This window comes from Balaenoptera physalus (assembly GCF_965194825.1).
Source record: "Balaenoptera physalus genome assembly, chromosome: 7".
Taxonomy (NCBI): Eukaryota; Metazoa; Chordata; class Mammalia; order Artiodactyla; family Balaenopteridae; genus Balaenoptera; species Balaenoptera physalus.
Window position 1 is genome coordinate 106559707 of NC_138886.1, and position 6201 is coordinate 106565907.

Below are 6201 nucleotides of genomic sequence, written 5' to 3' on the forward strand. Positions count from 1 at the left end.
TTTCTTTTATTCTTAGTTTGCTGAAAGATTTTATCAGGAATGTATATTGGATTTTGTCATATAAAGCATTATCATAATTGCTTAAAATGAGTGATAAATGTTAAAACCCTAAAAATAGCCAGAGAAAAAGACACACTGTGTACAGAGGGATAAAGAGAACAGCATATTTCCCATCAGAAACAACATAAGCAAGAAGATAGTGGGAAAACATCTTGTAATTACTGAAAGAATAACACTGCCAACTTCACATTCTATACCAAGTAAAAATATCTTTCAAAAAGGAAGGCAAAATAAAGACATGTAAAATCTAAAAGAATTCAACACCAGCCATCTGGAACTAAAAGAAATGCAAAAAGAAAATGATACTAAATAGAAATACATATCAATACCAAAGAGTGAAGAATACAGAAAATAGTAACTATGTGAGTAAGTATAAGTGTATATAATTTTTTTTTCATTTTATTTAAGTTATTTTAAAGGATAATTCATTGTTTAAAGCAAAAATGTAGTGCTGTGTATATAATGTGTGTAGAAGGAAAATATCTGACAACAATGGAACAAAAGAAGAAATAGACATACACCATTGTAAGGTTCTTATACTATACATGAAGTGGTACAATATCCTTTGAAGGTAGACTGATAAGGTAAAGATGTATCCTATAAATCTAAAAACAATTATTAAAATAATACAACAAAGAATTATAGCTAATAAGTCAACAAAAGATATAATACAGTATAATAAAAATTAATCAATACAACTAAAATGAGGTATCACCTCACACCAGTCAGAATGACCATCATCAAAACGTCTACAAATAAGAAGTGCTGGAGAGGGTGTAGATAAAATGGAACCCTCCTACACTGTTGGTGGGAATGGAAATTGGTGCAGCCACTATGGAGAACAGTATGGAGGTTCCTTAAAAAACTAAAAATAGAGCTACCTTATGATCCAGCAATCCCACTCCTGGGCATATATCTGGAAAAGATGAAAACTTTAATTTGAAAAGATAAATGCACCTGAATGTTAATAGCAGCACTATTTTACAATAGCCAAGACATGGAAGCAACCTAAATGTCCATAGGTAGATGAATGGATAAAAAGGATATGGCATATATATATATATATATATATATATATATATATATATATATATATATATATATATAGGAATACTACTCAGCCATAATAAAGAATGAAATAATAGCATATGCAGCAACATGGATAGAACTAGAGATTATCTTACAAAGTGAAGAAGTGAAGTAAGTCACAAAGAGAAAGACAAATATCACATGATATCACTTATATGTGGAATCTAAAAATATGGTACAAATGAACTTATTTACAAAACAGAAACAGACTCACTGACATAGAAAACAAACTTATGGTTACCAAAAGGGAAAGGGGGGATAATTTTTTTTTAATTAGTCAGTACAAAAGAAGATATAAAACGAACAGAGGGGGGCAAAAGAAAAAAAACTGGAACAACAGATTTAATCCATTCATATCAATAAGCACATGAATTGCGTGTTCATTCAGGTCAGGACTGTGACTTCTCATTTCCCCCCATGACATCTAGCATGGGTTACAGACATGGGCTTGTGGAATAATTACTATCTCATTTGGACTTGAGCACAAAAAATTGTCATCCCATTTTACTGAAGAGATTGAATTGTGAAGTTCAGTTACTCACCCAAGCTCACACAGAAAGCTGTAGCTATTTCTGGCTATAGCTCCATCTCCAGATTCCAAGTCTGAGCTGTTTCTATACAGCAAAAATTCCCTGTGGAAAGCAGCAGGAAGGCTGGGGGAAATGGGACAGAGGAGAAAGAAGTACCACAGCTCCAGAAGTGGCAGCCTCAAGGTGAGAAGCAATCTCTTTGATCTTCCTTCCTTTGGCCCACCTGCTCCTTGGAGCGGGCCATGCTTCATCCGCATTTGCCCCTCTGGCCTTCTCTCAGTGGGCTCAAGGTACTACATCTGCTCATTCAGGCTCACTATACAAGGGTACCTGATGAACTGAAATCCCCCGGATCCACTTCCCTAGCTATGCTTCCTGGTACATGGCGAATGAAGAACATCTTCCCAATTTGTCCAGAAATTTCCTCTGGGCTCTCAATGGCTCTCCTATTCCCCTGGCCCATCACTCAACTGGAAATTCCTTGAAAGTAGAAGCTGCTTAACTGTGCTTTGTGCTCTCACAGAGGATTCTCACTCAGGGTCCAGCTCCTGGTCCATGACCCTTGCTGAAAGGCCCTAGCCTTACCCCAAGGCTAATGGGGGTACTGGTGTTTCTTCTCCCTACCTTGGTGTATGTGCATGAGCTGCTGTTAGTTATGACTACGGCCACTCTGACTCTAGCAATCAGGCTGTTTTACTCACTTACTGACTTTTCCTTTCCTTTAACCTCCTCCCTCCCTCCAGGGGTGGGGGTGAATCTGGTTTCACGATCTCCCATCTTGAATGGCAATCAGTGTCCCACCAGATGTGACGTCTCGTATCCTTGACTTTATCTTAATAAATAATCCAACATATTTAGCAGAAACATTGCATCTTTGTTTAGGGATTAAACCTGGAGATATATTTAAACTGCACTAAGCACTGATAATCCTGAAAGGGCTGAAGCAATCCTGGTAGCATGATGGGGCCACAGCAGTTAGTGCGGTCACTCAGCTGCCGATGTTATTAAAGCAGCTGTCTGTGCTTAGCGCAGAGCAGATAAGGGAAGAGCAGTATGCACGTGGACATGTGTACACAGACTCGCTCCAGCATTCCTGGGTGCATGAAAATACACATGCATATATACTCGAAATGCACGAACTCATGTAATTATGCTTGCAATCCTATGCAAATGCATATGAGCTTGCACACACACTGGCATATATGAAACATGTCTGTTCATGCATATGTAAGCATATATGCCCGCTCATGTAATTTTGCAAGTAAATGTAGATAAGTATCTATGTGTACATGCAAACATGACCACCTCCCAACACTTCTGATGGTACAAATACTCAAACAAACAGCTGTTCTGAAGCCATCTGGTACAAGGTACAATGCTGAGAACGTGAGTCCCTGGGCTCTAGATGTGCAGTTTTAGACCCAGTGCTCTGGGTCTGCAGTAGATGTTTCTTCTTGCATTTGTGCACAGTAGTCTCTATCTCCCGGGAGTTGTAGCAGATCCTTCCTTGGCTGCCTTCTGATGTCAGGAATTACTTGGAAACCCTACTGCAGCCAGATCAATTCAGTATTCTTTTGCCCCAGGAGTTAGGACACCTGGTGCTACATGAATTAAAGCATCTCAGCTACCTGCCCACACAGTCGGCTGTGAGGCCACTGCCCCAACCACTGGTGGCCTTGATGTTTCTTTCATTTATTCACTCATTGTCTCAGCAGGTATTTCTTGGGCTTCTCCTGGGTGTTTTGTGCAATGAGTTGTACAAGATGGAAGTACATATAAGGCATATTTCTGTCTTTCAGGCTCTCATGGGAGGGGATACAAGGCCTACAACAAAGAATTAATTATGTCACGATAAAAAGCAGTCACGCAATGGTACAGTAATGCTAAGATTCCAAATGAGCAGGTGTCAGGGGTCCCCAGGACCATGTTTGGATGTTCACTAGAGGGACTCACAGGACCCAGCATATAATTGTACTCATAGCTAGTATTTATTACAATGGTGTAGTAAGGATACACAATTGGATCATAAGGAAAAAAGGCACATGTGGCTTCTGGAGGAACCCACGTGCAGATTTCCCCAGGCTCTTTCCTTCCCAAGACTGAGTACACAGCACACACTCTTCCCCTAGCAATAAAAATGCAGCAACACATGTGTGACCTTTCTGCCCAAAGAAGCCCATCAGAAACTCAGTGCCCAAGATTATTATGGGGGCTGGTCACATAGGCACATACTTATGCATATGCCTAGAACAGACAGAAGCTCCAGTCTCCTAGAAGGAAAGCACATATTCAGCACAAACAGTCTAGACACAGTAAGACACTCTTACCATTTTGGGAAAGTATTTTATGACTGTAGGGACCTGCTTACCATCCAACGGCCAACCTTGCAAGCAGGCTTTTCTAAGGACAGCTGCATCAGCCCTGCTCTGTCAATTCTTTTCTGCATAGAACAGTAAGAAAAAGTGAGGAGTTCCAGGGAGAGAAACATGAGCGTGAGCTGGGCATCCCAATGGAGCAGAGGGCCCTTGAACTTGGTCTTGAAGGCTGATCGGGATTTGAACAGGCAGAGAGGACTGAGGTGGGGACTTCAACAGCTCAGTCCCAAGGGAGAACAGAAAGGTATCTAGGAGGCTGGGGAATGGAGGGAAGAGGCTTCTTGACCTAGTCAGCCAGCTGGGATATCTTGCATGAGTTGTAAAATCCACTGAGCAATGGGGATTTAGATCGGTCCTGAAAGAGCTATAAACTAAGAAGAGAAATAGACAAACAGCACAGCAATCTCAGTAGTAGGATGGAAGGAGAACTCAGCCTTGTCTGAGGAAGTCCTGATCATCCAGATCTAGCTGGGACCTGAGGACCAGGAAGGAATGTGCCAGCTGAAGGAGGATGAGAAGGAGAATGGGGTCCCAGGATTGCACATGCAGAGGCTCAGAGGAGAAAAAGAACATGGCAAGTCCCACAATCGCCACAAAATTATTGTCCTTGGCAGGCTAGGGAACTATGGGTAAGCTTTTCCTTATTTGTTTTGTTGCCAAAATAAGGTCCCAATCATCAGAGCCAGGTTCACATTTAATTATACAGGCCTTACGTTGTTTAATGCCCATTGAAATATGTAGCCGTTTTATAGGGAGGGCACCAGAGTTCATCACAGGTAGGGGACTTTCTCGTGCTTGTCTGTGATGCTTCCTTTCTCTAACTCACATCTAATATATCAGTGAGTCCTCTTGTCTCCACTTCCCAACACATCCCCAAGCAGACTGTCTCTCGCCATCTGTGCTGGTATCACTGGAGTCCAAGTCACCAGCATCCCTCTCCTGATTTCCGTGCAGCATCCAGAATGTTCCTCTAAAATGTAAATTAGATTGTATTTCTCTCCTGCCTAAAAACTCATGCACATTCATCATTGCATTTGGTATAAAATCCACCATGTCCTAATGTCCCAGGGATCTGGACCCTTGCCTACCTCTCCACCCTTGGGGTATCACTCCCCATGCTATTTGCTGGGCTAAACTCACCCTGGTCTTCTTTCTTGTCCCTGAGACACACCAAGCTCATTCTTACCTCAGGACCTTTGCACATGCCATTCCCTCTGCCTAGAACTCTCTTTTCCCAGCTCACTAAGCTCCTGGATCCTTCTCCTGATGCAGTCCCTGCGAAGAAGCACCTCTTCAGACAGAACTCACCCAGCTTCTCTAGCTCAAGTTCCCCCAACAATACTACCCCATCTCAATGATGTACTATTTGGTTATTATGTCATTTTCTTTATACGACTACTTATTGCAATTTGTATTTTTTTTCTTATTTGGATTTTGTCTTCTGTCTCCCCTCAATTTCAATGTAAATTCCTGGATGGCAGGAGCCCTGTCTAGCTTGCTTATCCAGCACTTTAAAATATGTCTGACACTGTGCTCAACAAATATTTATGGAAAGAATGAATGGTGACTCAACTAGTAAGTGGCTGGACTGGGGCATTTCTGTCTTCCATCTGTGTTGAGGCACAGAACATACAAAGCACTCCAGCAGAGGGATGGGGTATGCCCGGGGAAAGTGTCACAGAGAGGAAACCTGGGCAGCCAGTGGACAGCAGGACAGTGGGCCCTGAGGAGGCCTGCAGCACATCTAGGGGGGCAGAACAGGCGTCTGCAGACAGTCCCTCTACAGGCAGTGTGTGGGAACCCAAGGGCGCAAGCTGAGCAAAGAGCCTTAAGAAGAAGGAGGTAGGATCTCTGTGGAGTCCAGATAGGTGGTCATAAGGCTTATCCAGGTTAACAGGACTTTCTTATTGACAGGGGAGGAAGGCAGCAAGGAAGGAGACTGAGGCAGACAGGCAATGTCAGGGGTGGTAACTGGACACTAGCTGCTAGTCTGGACTTTAGGGTCAGATCTGACTTCCCTGGGAGAACTGGCCAGAGAGGTAGGCTTGATCCTGGAGAAACAAGGCACCCAGCAGAGCAACAGTTCAGAAACCTCGATCTGCATGGGGTGCAGTGGGTAGAATCACAGGCATGGGTGTTTGGGGTGT